Raw genomic sequence first — 26,127 nt, 5'->3', positions numbered from 1 at the left:
CAGGGTGCTCCAAGAAAGGATAAAGCTACTTTAATTAAATTTGTTATTGTTTATATACGCCCTTTTGGTTTTTCTCTGTTTCTCACACACACACACACACACACACACACACACACACACAATCTTCAGAGTAGAGATGGAAGGAGGAACGGATGGATGGATGAGATAAAGCGGTGCTTTTTGGGTTAAGAACTTAATTCATTCTGGAGGTCCATTCTTAACCTGAAACTGTTCTTAACCTGAAGTACCACTTTAGCTAATGGGGCCTCCCGTTGTTGCCATGTGATTTCTGTTCTCATCCTGAAGCAAAGTTCTTAACCCGAGAACTGGGTTAGCAGAGTCTGTAACCTGGTACAGTGTTAGTGTCCTAGTGCTTATGTAAATGCTAATAGCCTACTACATTTTGTATAAACTCATTCCAAATGTCATCGTATTTATCCATACAGAGTCTGCGCCTGTAAGCAGTCCGTTCATAAATTGCCAGTGATGTCATATCACCAGTCCATTGATTGGAGAGTATAATATCTTTATTTTTCCAGTTCTTCAGTATCAATCTCTTGGCCACCATTATGGCATGGAAAATCCATTTCCGTTGTCCTGCTGATAATTTCCATACTGGAGGTATATAGTTCAATAAAATATTCTCCGCTGAAAGATTTAACTTTTTCTGCACAGTCATAGTTAGTCCAGCACTTTCTCTCAAGACTTGTTAAGTAAAGAACACTGTACAAACATGTGTCTCAGCGAGGCATTTTCCTTGCCACATCTCCAACACTGAACTATCTTAGCTAACCCTTTTTTTATACAACCGCAAAGGGGTCCAATAAACTCTAAGTATTGTTTTCTGTTGTATTAGTCTTAATCTTAAATCTGATGACCTTTCAGATGCTGTCCTGAGTTGTCAGCCAATCACAGCCATCGATCTTGCTTTGTCGCTCCAGGAGCTTTTTGCCCTCGCCCTCAGCTCAGGAAAATGATTGGCCACAGACAAGATGTAAGCCAGGGGTCTGCAACCCGTGGCTCCGGAGCCGCATGTGGCTCTTTTACACCTTTGCCGCGGCTCCGGGGCGGATACTAGCGAGGGGAGGAGGCGCATTATGCGCCCCGACACTCCCCACTGTGGCGGGCGCTGTACTGGCTGTGACGTCGCATGGGGGCGGTGCGTGCGTTAGTCACGCACCGTCCCGACGTCATCTTCCCGCCCGCCCGCTACATTGTAAGGGGCATGTACGCTGGTCACTGCATTGAAAGGGGGCATGTACGCTGGTCACTGTTTTGAAGGGGAGTGAAGAACACACACACACAAAAAGGTAACTTGTTAATTTAACGTTTATTTCTATGAGGAGGAGTAATTCTGAGGGGTCAAACAAAGAAATAATAAAAAGTGACAAAAAAGTTATTTTTATAATGACGAGTTTTGCGGCTCCCAGTTGTTTTTTCTTCAGAAACGGGTCCAAGTGGCTCTTTTTGTCTTAAAGGTTGCAGATCCCTGATGTAAGCAGAGCTTTTTTTATGTGAGTTTGCCAAAAAGCCAGTTTTTAAATAATTTACTTCACTTTCCTTATACATAGAATCAGCTGGCTGTGGCAGCTGCCTCATGGTGTGCCTAAGGACAGGGCCAACTCTGTATGAAGAAACTTACGAGAGTTATAACACAGAGATCTTGTCCATGGAGGAAGACATGATTTCCCAACAGGCACCATTTTCAAAATTTCACATGTCTTGTCTCTACTGATTTGATCTCTGTATGAGGTACATCGCATGCATGAGGAGCAATCACACCAACTTGTAGCCTTATACAAATATCAGGTTGGTAGCTGTCAGATGTTGTCTTGTTCCTGGAAGTTGTCTAGATGTTCCATGTTCATGATTGCTTCCTTATAGGGATTTGAGAAACTCCATAAGAACACATCTGAGTTGTTTAAAGCATGACATGTCCCAAACAAATGCCTTCCTATAAGAGATTATCCAGGGATGACCCACCCATGGGCTAAAGGGAGGTTACTGCCTCAGGTGGCAGAATCCACAGCGGCAGCAGATCCTGAGGTAGATCTTTATTCAGGGCTAGCCCAACCAAGAGGCAAGATGGAGTGACTATCTCCGGAAGCAAGATCCTCCAGGCTTTGTTGTTGTTGTTTAGTCGTTTAGTCGTGTTCGACTCTTCGTGACCCCATGGACCATTGCATGCCAGGCACTCCTGTCTTCCACTGCCTCCCTGCCTCCGCAGCTTGGTCAAACTCATGCTAGTAGCTTCGAGAACACTGTCCAACCATCTCGTCCTCTGTCGTCCCCTTCTCCTTGTGCTCTCAATCTTTCCCAACATCAGGGTCTTTTCCAGGGAGTCTTTTCATCATGAGGGGGCCAAAGTACTGGAGTCTCAGCTTCAGGATCTGTCCTTCCAGTTGAGCACTCAGGGCTGATTTCCTTAAGAATGGATAGGTTTGATCTTCTTGCAGTCCATGGGACTCTCAAGAGTCTCCTCCAGCACCATAATTCAAAAGCATCCATTCTTCGGCAATCAGCCTTCTTTATGGTCCAGCTCTCACTTCCATACATCACTTTTCCTTAGGACGTCCCTATTTTCATTGGAGAAATGTTGGAGGATATGGGATAGGACATGCCTATTTTCATCAGAGCACTCAGGGCTGATTTCCTTCAGAATGGATATGTTTGATCTTCTTGCAGTCCATGGGACTCTCAAGAGTCCAGCACCATAATCCACCAGGCTAGCAGACCCCAGTGTCAATCTATATTTCCCCCCCTTGTTCCTGATGTAGCTCTTCCCTCACCCCATCTTCCCTGGCAGAGGGGGGGATGTCATTTTGGGGTCCACCTCAGGTGCCAATCTGTCTTGGGTCGGCCCTGCTCCTATCACTGAAGCCTCAGCTGATGGTTTGTAACTTACAGACAAATTATATTCTGGACTTTACCAGTTCAGACTGCAAGTGGGAGGGGCTCACATGATGGAATAACCCACCCTCCCCCCATGGGGGAAAAGTTATAGAAAACGAGCATGTCTGAGAGGAGAGGCTAGAACTATTCTCCGAGACACACTTGTTTTCGTTCTGCAGGAATCGGTTTTCCTTTAAGCGCAGAGTTTCTCAAACTTGAGTCTCCGGCTGTTGATAGAGTACAACTCCCATTATCCCTGGCCACTGGTCCTACCAGCTAGGGATGATGGGAGTTGTAGTCCAACAACAGCCAGAGACCCAAGTTTGAGAAACACTGAAAGCAGAAGGCAGTTCAGGTGCTGGACCTCACCTGTCAATCACCTGGTGTCTGATGAAAGTTAGGAAGGTGGTGCTGCCCACCTGTCAAAGTTGGCTCAGGGAGGTGGGGGATATCAAGATCTGCTCCACTGGACCAAAAACGTTTCCCACCCCTGCTGTAATCTGTTGCATGGAGTTATTGTTTCAAGGTTCAGGGTGGAATTGTTTCTTACTGGTCTGATTGTATTGTGTTTTATATGAGGCAATCCACCCTTCTTGTGTCAGAGACAGAAGAGGGCAAGAGATACAATTATGAATGCAAGTCCCCACTTGCAGTCTGAAGTGGTTAAGCCAAACACAAATTTGCCACTTCATCTGCTGTTCGTGATAACTAGACCTACACAGAGTGTTATTTCTATACAAAATGTGGTGGGGTATTTTAATTTTTTTGAGGCAAAGCTCTTGGATCAAATTAAGCCACCATTATAAACCTGTATTTAATAGCTGCTCAAAAACAAAAGCTGTTCCCTTTTCTTTGGAGTGGGGATTGTAATGATATCATCTCAGTTCGAACTGTATCTAGATTAGAAAGGGGAAGGAAGTGGCCACGCTGCTTCTGTAAACTAAAGAAGTGGCGTTCTCTAGCCAATAGCCAAACAAAGCTTACAGTAGTGTAAATCGTGTGGCAAGTCCCCCTCCCCCCTTGTGAAATAAAGACACAGGACACTTTATTTAAGGTTAATGGGCATAAAAGGCCACAACTTTATTGATTACAGGAATTTAGAGGTATTGGCTTACGCATTGGTTCCTATTGACTAACCGGCTTCAGCCCAATTCCATGAAGACCAGTGAGGGTTAACCACCAGCGGGGGAAGTCCTGCTGAAGTACGTCAACTAGGATCCCCCGGGTGTCACCGCTTGGGGGCGTGCCGTAGGCCCACACCTCCACAGGCTTCGGACAGGGCAACGCCCCCCGGAGTCCTCTACCGGACTACCCTTTTCCTTGGGGGAAGGTGATGGCGCACAAGGCTTCCTTCCCCCCACTTCATTTGCATAACAATACCCCTGCCAATGCCTAACCGCCAATACCAGGAAAGTTGTGACGTTTGCTACGAGGTAGGCGAAAAAACCAAACGGCTGGTGCCAATTCGCCAAGTGGAAACATTCCTACCAGGCCCCTTGATGGTGACCAACCGAGGTCCATAGCAAGGTCAGAGGAGCAACTAAAGGGCAGGTAGGGTGGGAAACCTGATCAGCTGGAGAGGCGAAGAGAGGGCGGTCCTTGGGGTCGCCAGGCATAAATAGCCCGGGCCATGCCTCCCTGCCCAGCCGAGTGGCTAGGCAGGGAGCTGACGCGCCCGAGGATTCTCGCAGGAGCTGTAAGCCAGCCCCCACGTGTGTGGCAAGGGCATGGGCCCACAACCCCACCTCCTCTCCAGCTCGGAAGTGGCTTTGCAGCAATGATCTGTTTATTTTCTTGCTTTATTTGGGCAGACTCATCCCATAAGCCAGCTAAGCACATTGTAGCCCATCAATTGAATTATGCCTCTCAATATTGCAAGAGCTTTTGTTGTCATCTTGTACCCTGACTCCTCTAAGATTGCCTAAAGCCCCTCAGAATATAATAGCAGAATAAATCCATAAAAATATTATAAACTATTTGAAAGTCTAAAAACCAGGGGGAAAGAGACACTTATCGTACATGTTAAAATTATGATATTTTCTAGCTCTCGAACATATGGGTGGCAATAGATGACACTATAATTGTGTCCTCTGCACGGCAATTTTATTACCAAAGTTTTGTTTATCAAGTTTGGGCTGCCCAATTATATGTTGTCGTATAGTGTCGAATGAGGACCTGGGAGACTATGGTTCAAATCTCCACTCAGCCATGAAGTTCACCTTGGGCCACTCATTGCCTCTCAGTCTCGCCTACCACACAGGGTCGTTGTGAAGATAAATTGGGGGAGAGAAGTATTTGCACCCCCTTGAGCTTCTTGGAAGAAAGCTGTCATGTTGTTGTTGTTTAGTCGTTTAGTTGTGTCTGAATCTTCGTGACCCCATGGACCAGAGCACGCCAGGCACTCCTGCCTTCCACTGCCTCCCGCAGTTTGGTCAAACTCATGCTGGTAGCTTCGAGAACACTATCCAACCATCACGCCCTCTGTCGTCCCCTTCTCCTTGTGCCCTCCATCTTTCCCAACATCAGGGTCTTTTCCAGGCAGTCTTCTCTTCTCACGAGGTGGCCAAAGTATTGGAGCCTCAGCTTCTAAATACTTAGCTATTCAAACATCCAACAACTTGCACCAACATTCACAACGTTTCAAAACACTCGGGGGGTTGAGGAATCTATCCAAAGTCAAAACAGGGCCAAAATAAGACAAACAATTTAACAGGAACAGGCAATGGAAAATCAGAGGGGTCCTTGATGAATAGGGATGATTAGAGCTGAATGCAGTGGGGCTCCACAAATACTTCAGTTCATCAGAGGACATGTTCCGACTAGCTCTTTGCTGCTTCTGGAATGAAAGCTTATGTTGACACAGGCTGTGCTAAGTCCTGACTTGTATTCTAGAGACTTTCCTCGTTACCGCTGATACTCCAGGTGGGATTGGGAAGAAGGGGGGGGGATAGAGACAAGTGAGCAGCTTAACAGAAGAGGAAAACAACAGGGGAGGAAACAAGAGGATCAGTGTACAGTTCAAAGCCAGCACAGGGACCATTTGGCTCTCCAGATGTTTCTGAATTACAGCTCCCATTGTCCCAGGCTGTGGCTCATGCTCGGTGAGGTTGATGAGAGTAGCAGTTCAGGAACATCTGGAGAGCCAAAAGTTCGCCACTCCTGATTCAAGGTAAGTTTATATGCAATAAAACAGGAGTGGTTATAGTCCAATGATGGCGTTGGACACAGGTAAAGGTAAAGGGGCCCCTGACTATTAGGTCAAGTCGTGGCCGACTCTGGGGTTGCGGCACACATCTCGCTTTATTGGCCGAGGGAGCTGGCGTACAGCTTCCGGGTCATGTGGCCAGCATGACTAAGCCCCTTCTGGCGAACCAGAGCAGCGCACCGAAACGCCGTTTACCTTCCCGCCAGAACAGTACCTATTTATCTACTTGCACTTTGACGTGCTTTCGAACTGCTAGGTTGGCAGAAGCTGGGATCAAGCAACGGGAGCTCACCCCGTCGCGGGGATTCGAACCACCGACCTTCTGATCAGAAGGTCCTAGGCTCTGTGATTTAACTCAAAGCGCCACCCGCGTCCCTTTTAGACACAGGTAAGGATGGGCAATTCTGTCAATTTTGGTTCCTCTCGGTTTCTAATTTTCCCAGGCTTAAGTTCAGCTTGACACATTTCTGCATAAGTTGGTTAGTTTAAAATAAAATAAAAAGTCCTCCTGAAAAATAATCGCTGCTTTAGTGTGCATTTCTCCTATTATACTTTTTGGGAGCAACTTTGCCCAATCCTATGTTTTTCAAAGCAATTTCCACTAAAATAACTCCTATTTCTATGTGTGTGTCCCCCACTAACGTGAAACTAACACACACGTTCCATAAATGTGAACATTTTTCATTGCAATTGGAGAACACCACTGCAAAATTCGCATCTTAATGCAAACGGGACAAATTTCCCACTGCCTGAAACATTGCAGAACCCAAAACATAGCTCTCAGCAAAATTCGGGTTCCACTATGTTTCAGGTAGTGGAAAATCTGTCAGGTTGGCATTAAAATATGAACCAGATTTCTCCCTCATCAGTAGAGTTGTCTCTGGCTAGTCACTTCTAGGCTGCAGTTCTTTTCTTTTTTTAAGTTTTTATTTATACTTTTCAAGTTTATACATTTCTTTAGTTTTACAGTCAATGTAGCATTTCAAAGTATGACTTCCTTCCCCCCTCTTTCTGTGGTTCCTTCAATTTATTTTTTAATATCTTCTGTATATCCAAACTCATTTAATTTGCTCATTAAATTATCTGCTTTAAATATATGCTCTTATGAAACTGCAGGGTTTTACAATAATCCTGCCAATGTTTGATCTGTTTGCAATTTTTCTGTAAATGTTCAATAAACCATTTCCATTCTTTTGTAAAAAGCTTGTTATCTTGATTTCTTACTCTTCCGGTAAATTTTGCCATTTCTGCATATCCCATAAGTTTTTGTATCCATTCTGCCTTTGTTGGGACTTCTGCTTCTTTCCACTTTTGGGCAAGTAGCATTCTTGCTGCTGTAGTAGCATACATAAATAAATTTCTGTAGAATTTAGGTAGTTCTGTCCCTATAATTCCCCAAAGAAAAGCTTCTGGGTTTGTTTTTACAAAAGTGATTTTGAACATCTTTTCCAATTCATTGTATATCATTTCCCAGTAAGCTCTAACCTTACTACAAGACCACCACATAGGTTGGGCTGCAGTTCTAGCTTTCAGTTCCCTATCACATTCTGCCACCAGCAACACTGAGATGCCCAGGTACACAACAACGTTACTGCCACTGGTCCATGGCACTACCCCTTCTTACCAGCTACTCCTGGAGATCAGGAACATTATTTCTGCATTGTGACATCTAAGAAAAATCTATAGGTCCTTAAGCTACTGTCTAGAGGGACGTGGTGGCGCTGTGGGTTAAACCACAGAGCCTAGGACTTGCTGATCAGAAGGTTGGCGGTTCGAATCCCCATGACAGGGTGAGCCCCCGTTGCTCGGTCCCTGCTCCTGCCCACCTAGCAGTTCGAAAGCATGTCAAAGTGCATGTAGATAAATAGGTACCACTTCGGCGGGAAGGTAAACAGCGTTTCCATGCGCTGCTCTGGTTCACCAGAAGCGGCTTAGTCATGCTGGCCACATGACCTGGAAGCTGTACGCCGGCTCCCTCGGCCAATAAAGCGAGATGAGCGCTGCAACCCCAGAGTCAGCCACGACTGGACCTAACAGTCAGGGGTCCCTTTACCTTTTAAGCTACTGTCTACCACTCAAATTACAGAATTCAAGGGCCCTGTGTTGAGCTGCATTTTTTTCCTTGCTCATCGGCTGCACACAAAGACTGGCTGGTGCCCATGCATGTTAAACCTCAAAGCTTAGCATAGAAATCAGCTGTTCTTAATCACATCTTCCAACATGGGCATGGTTTGCACAACTGATCCAGTGGATTCAGTGTGGGTGTTAGGAAGTTGTATCTCATGTTTTAAGAAGTGCACATTTCAGAAGGGCCTCTCCTCCCCTTGACTAACACAGCAGAGAACAGGCGTTGTGTTTGTTTTATACATCAGCAGAGGTTTGTGCCAGGCCTTCAGTATTCAACCCAGAAGAGCGCTTACGAATCCGTAAGAACTGATGTTTGGCTCTCCAAGTGCTCCCTTTCCCCCGCTCTCCAAATAATAATAATAAAAATAAAAAAATCACAAACTGTTCCAGACTGTAACAACTTGTATTATTTTTAGCCTCCGGCCATGATGGATGGGCTTAGAGAAACCTCTGCCACAATCGCCAAAGGAGAGGTGAGGAAGGGGATTGCGGAGACATAAATTTCCACCGGTGATAAGCTCACATCTGTTTTGCGCTGTAAAAATGGCAAGCCTATTGTGAAATCCTCCCCAAGCCTCCCTTTTGGATGCCAAGTAAGCAGAGCACCGAAAAGCACATAAAGGAATAATTGAAAGATGTTGGAGGGAAGCCAAGAGAACGTGGCTAATGTTTCACCTAATCTTTCCCTTTTCTCCTTCCTGTAACAGTTCTGCCCGCATGACGCGCACTGCGAGGCTTCAGCAGGCAGCCGTTCCTTGACTGTTTGCACTGTCTGCCTGCCCGCTGGCAGAAGAACCACACACACACACACACACACACACACACACACACACAAAGTGAGAGGAACTCATAGAAGCCCCAAAGCATAAAGCTACCAGAGATTAGTGGTGACTGAGAGGCTAGACGTATTCACCTTCCCCGCAGGGGAGCTGTGAAGAGCTGGTTGCGTCCGTTCAACCGAGCGAAGGCTTATGTCTCCAAATTACCACACACAACGGAGACCCATTTGGCTGCCCGCTGAGGAAAAGCCGGGAAGAATCAGCTGGTGGCTGAAACGTTTGTGACAGAAATTACAGCAGTCATTTGGCGGTTGGTGATTCCTGTATCTTGGAGCCAGTGGCAAGAGTGGAGCAAGACCTCATCTGCCAGAGCAGGATCAGGCAGTGTTGTAAACTTGGGAGCATGAAGTGTGGAGAACACGTCTGGTTTAGCACATGTTGCCTTTGTTAGGCAGGCTGGGCTCAGATACTGCCTGGCCCAAGGTCACCCAGTGAACTTCATGACCGATCAGGGATGTGGGCCCAGGTGATTCCCCCACCAAAGTCCAACATACTTTTCAGCTCTCTCTTCTAGGATTGCCAGCTGATATAATAGATCAACATGGCTGCCTTCCTTTTTGGATTCTCTTTGGCAGCGTGGTTGTCACAAGGAGCTCCTGAACTTTGAAATTTACCACTACTTGGGGCAGAGGTATTTAAAGGTAAAGGTAAAGGTAAATGTACCTTGTTAGCCACTTTGAGACTGCTTAAAGGTAAAGGGACCCCTGACCATTAGGTCCAGTCGTGACCAACTCTGGGGTTGTGGCACTCATCTCGCTTTACCGGCCGAGGGAGCCGGTGTACAGCTTCTGGGTCATGTGGCCAGCATGACTAAGCAGCTTCTGGTGAACAGAGCAGCGCACGGAAACACTGTTTACCTTCCCGCCGGAGCAGTACCTATTTATCTACTTGCACTTGATGTGCTTTCGAATTGCTAGGTGGGCAGGAGCTGGGACCAAACAACAGAAGCTCACCCCGTCGTGGTGATTCGAACCACCAACCTTCTGATCAGCAAACCCACCAAATCTAAGCCACGGTGGTTGTTATGCCTTTTGCACACACAAACAATTCATTTAAGAAAACCACTACTAATCTGAAGAGTCTTTCTTTTCTCACATAAACGAATTCAATTCCTAACTGCATCTTTCAGTATCCCTTAACGAGGCAAACAGAACCAACATCCACCATAATTGCCACACTTCATCAGCCATGGAATCGCAGTCTAGGCGGAGCACAGAAATCCTTCTGTTCTGCTCCCTTCCGGAAACTGCAAAGATAAATTGTCCAGAATCTGAGAGGTTGGCATGCTCATCGCCTAAGGTGCATTCAGCTGGGTGGGCCACATGTTTCCCCATTGAGCCAAACAACTCCAGCTACTACTAGTAGTAAGATCTACGAGTTTCTATATTGATTGTTGCATTAAGGAGCTGTTTTCAGACCGGAAATCGATGAGGAACCTATGGGAAGTCACTCTTTTTCAACCTCATCTTCAGAAAGGGAACAATATTGGCCTGTGCCACAAGGGCATTGATTAGATGGTGATTGTAAACAAATTTAAAATACATTTTTGAAAATGTTTTCTGTGAGCATCCTCTTTGCATAGATGAAGCGGCCTTGCAAAATCAAGGTATGTACACAGCTTACTAGCTGAAGGGCTGTGCTGAAGGACCTTTGATGACTGGCAGCTTCTAATTAGCAGACAATTGCCTGGTCATGAGCTTGGAGGAAAATAGTTCAGCAACAGTAAAGCATAAAGATTTTGAATTTTAAAGCTGACTAGAAAGCAGGGCCTTGTGGAGAGATGTGGGCCTTCCAAATATATGGTATTGTTTTGAGGCAGTTGAAGCTGCCTTAGAAGCTAACCTTTTCCATCTGGTTATTTCTCTACCAGCCCCCAGCCCACACAACGTTTGTGTTTTTAAAAAGTGCTATGCAAGAACAACCTTTGCCAACCTGGTTCCCTCCAACATTGCCTTCCCATCAGATATCAAACAGATAAACAACTATTTGACTTTTAGGAGGCATCTGAAGGCGGCCCTCTTCAGGAAAGATTTTAATGGTTGATGCTTTATTTTGTTGGAAGCTGCCCAGAGTGGCTGGGGCAACCCAGTCAGATGGGAGGCATATCAATAATAATAATAATAAAATTCTTTTTCTTTTTCTTATTCTGCCCCATCACTATGTGTTGACTGGGCCTGATGACAGCAACATATCTGAAGAGCATCAAGTTGGCGAAAGTTGTGCTGGAAACGCAATCTACCACTAAAACAATGATTTCTAAGACTGTTCCAACTGTGCACAGTGACAAGGAGAGCATTCAAAGCTGAGAGTAATTGTGGCGCAAGAAGCTTGGTCCTTACCGGTGGTCTGGGTACAAGCATGAAGTCTGGAGCTCAACCTATGAACATCTCTCCATGGTGGAGATGTTCTCCGTGTTCTCCAGGTCCCACAGCACCATACACTGTGTGCATCCCAGGGAAAACCTGTGAGGGACAAGGTCCCTTTCTCCAGATATGGGTTTCAGGGTAATCAGAGGAGCGATGGAAGGGAAGCTCAGTTCCGAAAGCAGCAAGAGATGGGAGGGATCTTCTGAAAGAAGGAGGGGAGAGGTTCAAACAAGGCCAGCTGTTTCATAACCCAAAGGCCAGTGAATGCGGAGAAGTAACAGAAAGGAAAAAAAGAATATGCAAACATTTACAACAAGCCCAGTAAACTTACCTTGACCAGCCCCTGATGAGTCACAGTTATTTGTCAGAGTCTGTCTGAGGCCAGAGCTATGTGTTGGGAGACAGGGTTTCCATCTCCGTAGACCTCCTTCGTAATCCTAAGGTGAATTTGAGGGCATTTGCCCTAGTTAGCTTGCAAGGTAACTCTTTCCCCACTTACAAATTCTTCCCTGCAATTGCCTCCTGCAGACTCACCCAATTAATTCCCTTCCACACACTGGACCAGAAGAGGGAGGAAATGACACATGAGCAGAGGATGGAAATCTCAATGCAGGTATCCCTGTCTGGACCTTGGGTCTCATTCCAGGGCATGGCCCTTCTCAGGCCCACTCAGGTACTTGGGATGTGTCCTTGAACTGTGATAATTATGCCTCTTGCTCACCTGGTTGGAGAGAGGTGTGCGTAGGAACCTCTGACTTTCACATGGAGGGAGTGCAGCTGTCAGGAACAAGCCAGCAGTGAGCCCCACAAAGTAAATGGAGTCAACTCTTCATTAGAAAAAACAGAATCTGCACAGGAGTGTCAGGCCTTCTGAGCACAGCAACTCTTCTTCAGTCGGTCTTGCCCCTATGAAGCAGTTGCTGAGACTGAAGGTCCCTACCCCTCCACAGCTGCCTAAGTCCCCCCTACTCCAGGGTTTATCCCAAGCAATCTGAGACCGCGTCTGTGTAAAGCTAACTTCTCTTCCGCCCTCTTCATGCCTCTCCTGGTTCTGGGAGAACCTGGGCCAGATCTAAAAGGTAAAGGTAAAGGGACCCCTGACCGTTAGGTCCAGTTGTGACCGACTCTGGGGTTGCGGCGCTCATCTCGATTTATTGGCCAAGGGAGCTGGCATACAGCTTCCGGGTCATGTGGCCAGCATGACTGACCCGCTTTCTGGCGAACCAGAGCAGCACACGGAAACACTGTTTACCTTCCTGCCGGAGCGGTACCTATTTATCTACTTGCACTTTGACGTGCTTTTGAACTGCTAGGTAGGCAGGAAAAGGGACCGAGCAACGGGAGCTCACCTCGTTGCGGGGATTCGAACCGCCGACCTTCTGATCAGCAAGTCCTAGGCTCTGTGGTTTAACCCATAGCACCACCCGCATCCCCTGGGCCAGATCTAGACACATCAAAAAAGCAATTCAGTTAAACGCATTGTAAACTTCATAAAGGGAAATCCCGTTGGCGAAAGATAGGACTCCACAGAGCCATCTGGTGTCCCAGTGTTATAACTCACATAAAGCGCTTTTTCTTTACTAATGTAGCTGAGCCCCAGGAGGGAGGTGAACTTGTCCCAGCGGGAGAGGGAGACACCCATGACTCTTTATCATTCTGACTCATTTCTGCCTCTTGGCCTCCCTCATCCTACTCTCCTGCTGTAGCTTCTAGCTCTGGTTCTGGATTGCTCTCCGCCACAGACTCTCCCCACTCACAAAGCCCTGTTACCTCTTCGGCTTCTGACACCTCCTCCCAGCCTTCTCCCTCTGGCCACTCATCGTCGTCCCATCACCTACGTCCAGGCTCTGAGCCTTCTTCCATTGGTGGTTCCCCAGCTGGCTCCTCCCACCATACCTCTGCATCCAACTGGTCCATGACATCAGCCTAATGTTGCTCCACCCACCCTCCACCTTGGCCCCACCCACCACTGATGGGAAAATCTCATCCTCCCTTCTGTGAATATTTGGCTTTAGAAATACATAAAGGCAAAAAGGATGCTGCTTTCTACCAGGTCAGACTCTTTTGTGTTTCTATACCATACTGGCAATGGCTCTCTTTCTCAAGCACAAATCTTTCACCTCACCTGCTAACTGGAGGCTCTAGGGATTGAACCTGGGACATCCTGTATGCAATGTGCATGCTTGCCACAGGTGGCGATGTGGTCTAAACCACAGAGTCTCTTGGGCTTGCCGATCAGAAGGTTGGCAGTTTGAATCCCCATAATGGAGTGAGATCCCATTGTTCTGTCCCAGCTCCTGCCAGCCTAGCAGTTCGAAAGCACACCAGTGCAACTAGATAAAGAGGTACCACTGTGGCGGGAAGGTAAACGGTGTTTCCGTGCGCTCAGGCTTCCATCACGATGTTCTGTTGCGCCAGAAGTGGTTTAGTCCTGCTGGCCACATGACCCGGAAAGCTGTCTGTGGACAAACACTGGCTCCCTTGGCCTGAAAGCGAGATGAGCGCCGCAACCCCAGAGTCGCCTTTGACTGGACTTAACCGTCCAGGGGTCCTTTTACTTTCCTCACTGACCTGTGCCCTCCGAATGAGGTTAAGGGTCCAAACAAGGAAATGATAAAGAAGTGATTGGGCAATTGACAGATAGTCAAGGTGATCCATCCTTGACAAGAAAAAGCGACTGAGTTTGAATGAAGAACTTCTGCCACCCCATCTGACACATCTGTACCTTTTTTGTCTAGTACTTAAGAAAGGAGAGAGAAAACAGGAAACATACCTTTTCAATTGTTTAGGATCCAAGAAAAAAAAAAGATTGGATAGCTTTCTATTCTCCTGTGGTTGTTGAAAGCACAGTGAAAATAATGAAACATTGAAGAACAGGAAATTCTTGTGGTCTTGAGGGTCTCGTGGTCTTCCTGGAGGGGCTTAAGGAGAAGCCAAGCACTAAAACTCCCACCCCCTGAAATGTTAAGAATTCAGAATTACATGAGAGAGAGTGTTTGTACAAGATGGCCAGCCAAGTTTTTTCCAAATACATTTGATGGTGGCAGGTCAATTTGCTTAAACTCAGGACTCTCTCAAATCATGGAGAGTGGGAATAAAAGTATAATCTCACTTTAGAGCAAAACAGACACAGAGATGGGAAGAGCGCTGCCATTGCTAAGTCTGCTATTTATCTCCTTGCAGCACCCCCCTCCCCCAAGTCCTCCCCCTGCCTTAAGGTTACTTCTTAGCCGAAGGAGAAAAGCACCTTTCTGCATAACCTTCCCAGGATTGCATGACAGTGGCAAAGGCATGTAGAACAATTAAATTTAAATACGTGAAATTCACCTTCGTACAGGGGGCTAGTTTCTGCACACACTTATTTCTTTCGCTATTATCCTCCATTCGGGGAAGCAAAATGCATGATCAGAGTTGAGGAATACATTCCCGCCAGGCAAAACCACTTAAGGAGGGTGCAAAACAGGCCTGGTAAAGGGCAAGGGTGGTGGTGGTTGGGGGGGATGCTGTGGACTACGGAGAGTCCTAAGGGCTAGTTACAAAGGCCTGTTTCTCCCATCCTTGATCTTGGATTCAAAATATTGCTTTGAGATTTTTACACTGCTGTATATTGGGATGGAGAACAGGAGGAGAGAGGAGGCGCAGTGCAAACACGACGGCAGGAGCACTGGCTTGGCTCTGCAGGTACAGGACTTGCAGGGCACCATCCTTACTGTTGCCTCCCTGTGTCCATCTTGCCAGGCAGCAGCCATAAAGCTAGAGGAAGGTCAGGTGAGAGGCATAGCCACACACACCCCTCCATGCCACCCACAGCTAATAAAGTGGTACCTCGGGTTAAGTACTTAATTCGTTCCGGAGGTCCGTTCTTAACCTGAAACTGTTCCTAACCTGAATCACCACTTTAGCTAATGGGGCCTCCCATTGCCGCTGTGCCACCGCTGCACGATTTCTGTTCTTATCCTGAAGCAAAGTTCTTAACCCGAGGTAATATTTCTGGGTTAGCAGAGTCTGTAACCTGAAGCGTATGTAACCTGCAGCGTATGTAACCTGAGGTACCACTGTACAGAGTCTACCTGAAATGTTCCTGGACCACTCCATAGGACAACACAGAATTTATGTACCTGAGCCAACAGACAGACATGCAAAATGTTGCGGACTTCCCGTGATTTGACACACAATCGTAACAAGCCCCAGGTACCTGAGAGAACGCTGCCAAGTGAACACAGCACTGTACTGCCAAATGGAGTCGAGCCACCAGTACTTTCCAAAAGCTGTAAATGATACTTGTAAAGAGCAGCAGTAGCATTTTGTTTCAATACGATGCAGGTATGGTGCTGCGAGGAAGAATTCCTGTGCGGTTTTGGCCCGTGTCGCTTTTATTTATTTATTTAAGGATGCCTACAGGTTTCGCTTTTTTAAAGTTTTGGGGGAAATAAATTCCCCAAATAGCTAAAAGTAACATCAGCCCTTCCAAGGGCTCCTTCTAATTTCATGCTCAAGCTTTTTTTGTTCGGACTTGTTGATTTGCCACTGAGGAACACTAACATCTGGCTGTGGAAGAGTTCTCTCAAGTGCAAACTGTAAATCAGTGTTTCTCAAATTTGGGTCTGCAGCTGTTTGGGGACTACGACCCCCATCACCCCTAGCTAGCAGGACCAGGGGCCTGGGATGATGGGAATTGTACTCCCAAAACAGCTGAGGACCCAAGTTTTGGAAACACCGCTGTATCAAGGGGAGACAAGGAGGGGCAGCCGCCCCCTATCAATAAAAATCAATAAAAATGCATAGCAAACTGAGGTTCCACCCCCCCCCACACACACAAAAGGCCTGCCTTCTCCTAATAAAAATCCTGGCTATGCCCATGCTGCTGTAAACAGAACTCCACCTGAGGCTGTACAGACCATTGGGCTAAAAATAGTCTGGCATGGTTTGCCTACACACCAAATAATACAGTACATTTATATGTGTCAGTTTGCTAACATGCAGGCTGAATGGAGATCTAGCCACTGGGAATTGTTGGCTACCAAATTTATTTTATGAAGCAATGGTTTTAAGGTTGTATGGTCATAGATAAGTATTAAATTGAATAGGTTACCTTGATTTTGGCAATATAATTGTTTTGGGGTTTTTTCAGCATTACAGGGCTGCCTTGTGCTCCATTTGGTATCCACTATTAGCATGAAGCTCCTGCCAACCTAGCAGTTTGAAAACACATCAAAGTGCAAGTAGATAAATAGGTACCGCTCCGGCGGGAAGGTAAACGGTGTTTCCGTGCGCTGCTCTGGTTTGCCAGAAGCGGCTTAGTCATGCTGGCCACATGACCCAGAAGCTGTACGCCAGCTCCCTCGGCCAATAAAGCGAGATGAGCGCCGCAACCCCGGAGTCGGCCACAACTGGACCTAGCAGTCAAGGGTCCCTTTACCTTTATTAGCATGAAGACTGGATCTTGCATGATGCTATCAGTAGAGGAACTGCTGTGCAGCTGCTCCTTCCTGTCTTGCCAGAATAATGGTAAAAGGTAAAGGACCCCTGGATGGTTAAGTCCAGTCAAAGGCGACTATGGGGTTGCGGCACTCATCTCGCTTTCAGGCCAAGAGAGCAGGCGTTTGTCCACAGACAGCTTTCCGGGTCATGTGGCCAGCATGACTAAACCACTTCTGGTGCAATGGAACACTGTGATGGAAACCAGAGTGCATGGAAACACCACTTACATTCCTGCCACAGCAGTACCTATTTACCGTACTTTTCTGTGTATAAGACTGCATTTTTTACCCAAAAATCATGTTAGAAATAGGGGGGTTGTCTTATACATGGATAGTGCATTGTGGGGACTTGAGATCAATTACTGCCATGAGTCATAGATTGTCACTGGTGGCTGTTTTTGTCAGAGAGGGGACAGAAGATTGGTGGATTTTGCGGTCTGGCAGGTGTGTGATTTTCAACAATCCCCTCTAAAAAAAAGCTCAACAACTATGGGGGATTCCTCCCCCCAATTCTTAATTTTGAAAATTAAAAATTACATTGTGGGTGTCTTATACATGGAGGCATGTTATACACGGAAAAATACTGTATCTACTTACACTGGTATGCTTTCGAACTGCTAGATTGGCAGGAGCTGGGACAGAGCAACGGGAGCGCACCCTGTCGCAGGGATTTGAACCGCTGACCTTCTGATCGGTAAGCCCAAGAGACTCAGTGGTTTAGACCACAGCGCCACCTGCGCCCTTTGCCAGAATAATGAGAGGAACCCTGACAAACCCTGAAAGAGTCCCTGCTGTGGCTGGTCTCCATATCAGTGTCGTTCCTTAGGAAACACCGGCATGAGGAAGAACTGTAGGGTGGGCACCTCCTCTGTGGGTGGGGTTATTTCCTGTGGCAATGTGGTTAGGAGCAGCATCGCATCAGCTCCCTCACATCTGGTGTCATGTGCAAAGTCAGTTGAATCTCTGAGATTCTGCTGTCTGGCCCCTTATCACTCCTCTTGTGTTTGTTTGATCCTAGATAGGCAACATTCTAAATTATCGTTTTTCTATATGTATGTAACTCTACGATTGTCTGATCCTATGTTTCCGGTGGGGGGGGGGGCTGTGGCGATCACACAGGGTCCCCGGACGTTTCACCGCCTATTGATCCCTGTGCCACCACTTTGTTTCTCGCTGCCACCACCCAGGCCCTACCTGGGACAATACTGAGTCCAGTCAGGGTTAAATTGGAACATAAACTTTTGTTTATTTATTGCAGTTTAACAAGCGTGTGGTTTCATAAACAGTATCAGTCAATTACATTCATGGGGTGCCTATCCAGACCTATAACTTTCGCTACCTGCTCTCACTCACTAAACCACCTCTCCGATATTTACTTCTCTGCCAAGCCCCTAACTGTTCCTGACTCAGCCTATTTCACTACACTAACCCAACCTACCCACAAACTCTATCTCAATTCACTCCCACTCCAACCAACCACCCAACTCCCAATGAACTCCTCCCAGAGCTGGTTTTATAGTCCTTCTGACTCCACCCCCCTGGGTCCTGATTGGGTAACCTGTTTAACTATTTCACCTCCAGCACTCTCTCATATGTTAATGTCACAGGGGCATCTATAATAAAACATGTGGCACAGAACCTAGGACCAAACCACTTCATATCATAGACAGATATATCTGAAAGTTTTCCCCTTGTAAGCAATTGCTCATTCTCCATGTGTGGAGAAAACTGACACATCAGGGGAAAGGCTAAATTGATGATCTTCTTTTCACTAGGTGGAGGAAACTAGAGGTGTTGAAACATTTTAGCATGCTGTCCTGTACCTGGAGTTGAAAACTACACATCCTAGGACCTGTCTTCCCTGCGACTGATCTGACTGTATAGATCAGCCTTTACTTCCATTTAGGATTCCAGCCATCGTCATATCTCATTCAATTGCTCCCCACCCAATTCTCATTTAGTTCAATTTTCTGTAGTCTCCCCCCCCCCTTCAGTCCAAGAGAGAAAAGAAACAAATTGACTTCTTAGTGTTACCGAGATGCAAAAAATGTCGCTAATAAGATTTCCATTAAAATCATGATGGAGAGATTAGATTAAACAGCGAAGAAGTTTTTTCCCCTGTGTGTACGCATTTACTCAAGATTGAAACAGCTGTTCTTGCATAAGCTGACATCTCAATTCGACAGCTCTGGAAAACCTCGCCTCCACTTGGAGAGGAGAAAAGTTGGAGGATCGAAAATTGAAGCGTTCAAAAATGTCGGGCTGCATGGCTTTCAGAACAAGCACACGTAAGTTTTCTCCCAGTTAGGCCTTTGGCCAAAGGATATATCACACACCATTCTCCAGATTCGTGGTGTTGGTTTTTTGAAAGAAGACATGCCTACATTATAGATTTGGGTCAGGGACATGACCTCCAAATCAAACGCAGAACAAATGCACTTAACTAGAACGGATGGCTGCTGGCAGAAGTTGCGGAATATTGTGGGCTAGCAAGGTGCTATCATTATGATGGGCCAAGGGCATGGAGAGAGAGCGCATTGTAGAAACCCTTATTCAGAGAGTGCAGTGCCTCTCTATATGTCACCCCATTGAGTAATAATAATAGTAATTTATTTATTATTTATACCCCTCCCATCTGGCTGGGTTTCCCCAGCCACTCTGGGCGGCTCCCAACATAATATTAAAAACACAGTGAAACATCAAACATTAAAAACTTACCTATACAGGGCTGCCTTCAGGCTGCCGTCAGGTGTCTTCTAAAAGTCAGATAGTTGTTTATTTCCTTGACATCTGATGAGAGGGCATTCCACAGGGCGGGTGCCACCACCGAGAAGGCCCTCTGCCCGGTTCCCTGTAACCTCACTTCTCGCAGTGAGGGAACCGCCAGAAGGCCCTCGGCGCTGGATCTCAGTGTCCGGGCTGAACGATGAGGGTGGAGACGCTCCTTCAGGTATACTGGGCCGAGGCCGTTTAGGGCTTTAAAGGTCAACAGCAACACTTTGAATTGTGCTCGGAAACGTACTGGGAGCCAATGTAAGTCTTTCAGGACCGGTGTTATATGGTCTAGGAGGCCACTCCCATTCTAGTGTCTAGCTGCCGCATTCTGGATTAGTAGTAGTTTCCGGGTCATCCTTAAAGTTAGCCTCACATAAAGTGTGTTGCAGTAGTCCAAGCAGGAGATAACTAGAGCATGCACCACTCTGTCATGAGGACCATCTTAGTGGAGGATGTCTACCATGGTTGTATAGGCATTGTTTTCTCTACATTTTGGGGATGAGGGCAGCTTGAGCAAGAGCGTCTACCTTAAATGAGCCCCAATATCATTTATTCCAAAGCTTCTTGGTGTCTGTGTGTCTTGAAAGACAATCGAGTGCGTCTCAGGGGTGAAGCCAAACTGCTGTGCTAGCTGTACTGAATTGATCTCTCTCCTGGGCACAAGCCTGGGCAGTGTGTGTGGAGGTCCTGGACTGCCCAGACAACAAGGTCTTCCTCTTAGCCTTGCTGATGCAGTCCAAAGAAAAGCAGAGTGATACATTTGGCACCAGAGACATCACCTTGCCAACAAAGGTCCGTATATTTAAAGCTATGGTTTTCCCAGTAGTGATGTATGGAAGTGAGAGCTGGACCATAAAGAAGGCTGATCGCCGAAGAATTGATGCTTTTGAATTATGGTGCTGGAGGAGACTCTTGAGAGTCCCATGGACTGCAAGAAGATCAAACCTATCCATTCTGAAGGAAATCAGCCCTGAGTGCTCACTGGAAGGACAGATCGTGAAGCTGGGGCTCCAGTACTTTGGCCACCTCATGAGAAGAGAAGACTCCCTGGAAAAGACCCTGATGTTGAGAAAGATGGAGGGCACTAGGAGAAGGGGACGACAGAGGATGAGATGGTTGGACAGTGTTCTCAAAGCTACCAGCATCAGTTTGACTAAACTGCGGGAGGCAGTGGAAGACAGGAGTGCCTGGCGTGCTCTGGTCCAGGGGGTCACAAAGAGTCAGACACGACTAAACGACTAAACAACAACAACAACATTTGCCACCAGCTTGCCAGAGGTGTACAAAGCACCATCCAACTGCCTTAGGAACTCCACTCTGGATTTGTGTGGGGTTTACTCCTAAGCCTTTTCTTCTCCCAAATACATCCCCCACCAGAGGTACTACCCCTCCTCTAACATCCCATACACCCCCATTCCAAAAGATTAAAATGTGTCGGATGCTAGGAATTTTGGGGACGGGAATTGGGAGATGAACCATGTAATTTTATGCATGTCTAATAAGAAGTAAGCTCATAAGGTTTAATGGGACTAAGTATATGTGGCCCTGATTCCCAGAGACCAGGAAGTTTCTGATCTGTATGCCAGGAACTGCCTCATCTTTCTGGAGCCTTGAGTTGAACAAGCAAGGTCTGTTCTTCCACACCAAATGAGCATTGATTAAAGGTGAAGACAGATGCAATGTTTTGACTGTGGTGGAAGCACACATTTGCTGCATTCTGAGAGCCATCCGTTTTCAGGACAGAAAAAAATGTGCTCAAAAACCACTTGTGCTTAACTTTTACGTTGCATCCATCTTCTTCCTAATTAGATTAGATAAAAGCAGGATTCACTTTCTGCACGGTTACTGTGCAACCTTATAAAGCAAGCAAAACAATGCCCAAAAACTGCAGAATAACTTTGGTGTTTCAAAGATTTGCTCTTGACTGAGTCCATAATCGGGACCAGGGGAAATGAGAAGTGCTGAGTTTTTACCCGTGGTGAGAAATAACACATAGGGGCCTTCAGCATCTGTTCCTCTCTACGTTTATCTGAAAGGGAAGGTTGCAGCCTAACCTCAAGGGAGTGGTTTGCTAGGTGGAGCCGAGTGCGATTTAGCGAGAAAACAACAACAATAACCCAGCAGTCACGCTGGACAGAAAAAGGAGAACAAATTGTACTGAATGAAAAACATGTTATGGAGAGGTAGGTGCTTCACAGGAAAGCAGGGCTGTCACATGAAAACATGGGGAGAGGCTGTGGTCTCTCCTTTTCTACTAAATAAGAATTTCGGCTGCAACCTTACCTGGAACTGGGAGGAAGCCCTTGCAAACTCAATGAGACTTACATCTGAGTAGGCATGTATAGGATTGTACTCGTTGTATGGACAAGGAACCATTTTTACCCTAGAGAATAACCAGTTCCAGAATTCGCTTGTCTTTCACGCTCCCTTCTATGCTTTCTGGTTTTCTGCCAATCTGTCTATGACTGGAAGGAGAGAGAGCCTTCCTTATATACACTGAAAATAACTGTCGAAAAGCCTTGCCTTTTATTCTCTTAGTTTCAATTGTGAACCGCTTAGCAGTACTGGTTTCGTTTAGTTTCTGGTTTGGATCCAAGGTAACAGGGAGGGCTACGTTGCAGCTCCTTGAAAAATTGCCTTGGAATTCTATTTTTTGAATTCGAGTTCTGTTTGATATCCTTTGGAGCAGGAAAGTTTACTCCCTTCTAGGATGCTCATTGCAGAGCGACATATGTTTGGCTTTCTTCTCCTGGCGATATCTTTTGTTTATCAAGTGAAGTAAGCTTTGCCTCCAAGAACCACAATAAATCAGGTTAATCTTTAAGGTACAGCAGGACTCACTCCCTGCTGGTGGCATGGTGTGGGGTCACAGGGGTGGTTGTCCCAGGTGCAAAATTGTTAGGGGGCACAAAATTTCAACATCCGGTGCTGCCTCAACACAGCTGTGTGCTTCTGTGACTGGGCTCCACTGAAAACAGCTTCTCCATGCAAACCAGGAAGTGACCTATCCAGACAATGGAACAACTCTTCTTTTCTTATCTCTGCAGCTGCAATCTCCTGGGTGACGCGGGTGCAGTTGAATGCGCATGCGTACTCTGTCGGTTTCTCTCTCTCCCACCCACCTCTCCTGCACTGCCCTGGGCCCTGGCAACCCACGCTACGCCACTGCTCCCTGCACCCTTCCACTATGTCGTTTTCTAAGCAGCGGGAGAGCACTTGGCTCCCAGCTGGAATGTGAGGAACATTATAAGGCAAACAGTTTGGGGATGAAAATGGGGCTGGGAGGAGCAGAGGGACTATTCCCCCAAAGAGTTACCTTTATTGCCAATGTGGTGTAGTGGTTAAGAGTGGTAGTCTCGTAATCTGGGGAACCGGGTTCACTTCCCCGCTCCTCCACATGCAGCTGCTGGGTGACCTTGGGCTAGTCACACTTCTTTGAAGTCTCTCAGCCCCACTCACCTCACAGAGTGTTTGTTGTGGGGGAGGAAGGGAAAGGAGAATGTTAGCCGCTTTGAGACTCCTTAAAGGGAGTGAAAGGCGGGGTATCAAATCCAAACTCTACTTCTCCTCCTCTTCTTCTTCTTCTTCTTCTTCTTCTTCTTCTTCTTCTCTCCTCCCTGCTCACTTCCCCTTTGTTTCAGAACTATTTTGGCACACATCACACTTGTTCATCCTTCCAAAATGATAACCTATCCAGAATCATGTTGGGAATGGTAAAGATGTGACAAAGCAGAAGGGCTGTAGCCCAGTTGCTAAGGCATCTGGTTTGCATGCAAAAGGTCACAGGTTCAATTCCTAGCACACCCTGGCAAGGCAGGGAGACACCCTCTCTGAAGCCCTAGGAAGCCCCTTCCAGTCAGTGCAGGCAATACTGAATCTACAGAATCCTGCTTCCTAGGTTCCTAATGCCTAACAGCCAACCAAATTTGGCATATTGCACACAAACACCCCTCTCCAAAGGCACACTTGCAATTGTATTATTCATTTAACCAGGTACATATAAAGCCACTCTAATATATGAAGGAATAATAACATGAATTCCAATGTTCCTTAGCAAGTCCGTGCGATAGTAGCTGTTTAAGCAATTACAGTGGTGCCCCGCAAGACGAATGCCTCGCAATACAAAAAACTCGCTAGACGAAAGTTTTTTCCGTTCGCGATTTGCCTCGCAAGACGAATTTCCCCTATGGGCTTGCTTCGCAAGACGAAAACGTCTCGCGACTTTTTTTCTTTGACTAAAAACAAAGACATGTTTTATTTATAAAGTTAATTTATTTTCCCTTAAATTTTTGAACTGCTCTTTACAGTATGTGTGACTTTAAAGAGCAGTTAATAAACTGTTGTTGTACCAAATTTGGCTTTGTTTGGACTTTTTTTGACCATAGGAACGCATTAATTGATTTTCAATGCATTCCTATGGGATTTTGTGCTTCGCAAGACGAAAAATTCGCTAGACGACAAAAATTGCGGAACGATTTAATTTCGTCTTGCGGGGCACCACTGTAATCTGACAGGGCAATTCTATGCATGTTTACTGAGATGTCCCACTGTGTACAATGAGCTTACTTCCAGGAAAGAATACACAGAATTATAGCCCTAGATCCTTTGTTCCGTTCTCATTGCTTTCTCCTAAATCTTACTGTTTTCTTTATTGCGTTCTTGTTTTTTACGTCCTAAACTAATGTTTTTGAACAGAAAAAAATAAGACTCCCAAGCATTTCTGATGGAGGATCACACGACCAGCGCTTTAAAAAGAAACAACATGTACTCGTCTAACACTGGCAGCTGACTCCAGCAGATAAGATACGCAGGGCTCACCCCCAGCCTTCAAAGGACACACCCTGTTGAGGCCATCCTAAAATGGATAGCCCCGCCCTAACCATCTGCAGGGCTCAAGCCTGTGTTTTGCAACACACGGCAGTCTCCAGGGAGACTGAGATCATCACGAAGCAAATGAAAACGAATGTTGTGCTGGTTTTGTTAGCTAGTTTCGGTTGACCCAGCAAAGCCCCCTCCAAAGTCAGAGAGTCGGCTATGAAGGTTGCAGCTCCCAAGTTTTTAACCCTCCCTGTAATCATTGCCATCCATTACAAAGGCAGTCTGGGAATGTACCCCGCTCCCAATTAACTCGGATTGATCTCAAATGGATCAGACTTGCACTCCAAATCTAAATGTGGTCCACTAGGTCTGAAGTCATGTCTGCAACGCAATTTACAACTTAGTGCATTGTTTGCTGTTGTGATGGTTATTTAAAGCCGATAACATTTTTAGGAAAAGTGCACGTAGAAATACAAAATGAATAAGAATCAGAACAGGGTCCCCCTCAAAAAAGAGAAACCCCCATGTTTGATTGATGGCCAAATAACATCAAAAGCTTGTGATACAATAATTGTATTTATTATAAGTAATTTTTCTCCTTTCTGGATAGGATATGAGCCCTGAGTGCTCACTGGAAGGGCAGATCCTGAAGCTGAGACTCCAATACTTTGGCCACCTCATGAGAAGAGAAGTCTCCCTGGAAAAGACCCTGATGTCGGGAAAGATGGAGGGCACAAGGAGAAGGGGATGACAGAGGACAAGATGGTTGGACGGTGTTCTCGAAGCCATAAACATGAGTCTGACCAAACTGCGGGAGGCAGTGGAAGACAGGCATGCTCTGGTCCATGGGGTCACGAAGAGTCGGACATGACTAAACGACTAAACAACAACAACAATTTTCTCCTTATTGGCCAGGTCTCCATTCTACCGTTGCATAGAAGAGAATTCGAAGTTCCAACATCTAATTGATTTACATCTTGAAGTAGGAGGAAGTCCTCAAAATTCATTTTATATAATTCTCCAAATATTACTTCCCAAATATAGTAATTATTCGTCTTCTGCTAAATAATGTGGCTACAGGGATGGGTTGGGTACATTCCAGGCTGTACTGCCAATTCAGACAGGACAAGATTAAGTTGTCAGTAGGGATGGAGGACAAATTTGATTCGGTACACAGTTAAAGCTCTAACTAATTCACACTTTCCTAAACAAAAAGTGAACCAAAACACAGCCATCCTTTGAAATTTGCACTCGTCTGAATTTTGTGATGCAGCTTTCCAACCAATGGTTACCAAAATGCACATACAGTCGTACCTTGGTTCTCAAATGGAATCCGTTCCAGAAGTCTCTTTGACTTCTGAAAACATTTAAAAACCAAGGCGCAGCTTCCGATTGGCTGCAGAAGCTTCCTGCGCCCAATCGGAAGCCATCACATGTTCGCGAACTGGATCACTTCTGGTTTGCGGCATTCGAGAGCCAAAATGTTCGAGTCACAAGGCATTCAAGAACCAAGGTACGACTGCATTAGGCAAAACTGTGGATAAAAATGAATATATTTATTAAAATAACATATGAGATATATTATAGGGGGAATTGCTTGCAAAAATGTGTACATTAGTCCAAAC

General features: G+C 46.1%; 1 long non-coding RNA gene across 1 annotated transcript; it reads left to right on the top strand.

Moving 5' to 3' along the window:
• The first annotated feature begins 21,772 nt into the window (after positions 1–21,772).
• Positions 21,773–25,403, top strand: LOC309540952. Its single transcript, XR_014223568.1, has 2 exons — positions 21,773–21,867; positions 25,113–25,403. It is a non-coding gene; the product is annotated as an uncharacterized lncRNA (long non-coding RNA).
• Positions 25,404–26,127: the final 724 nt, after the last annotated feature.

This window comes from Podarcis vaucheri (assembly GCF_965113315.1).
Source record: "Podarcis vaucheri genome assembly, chromosome: 9".
Classification (NCBI taxonomy): Eukaryota; Metazoa; Chordata; class Lepidosauria; order Squamata; family Lacertidae; genus Podarcis; species Podarcis vaucheri.
This window is presented reverse-complemented; position numbering and strand designations above follow the sequence as displayed.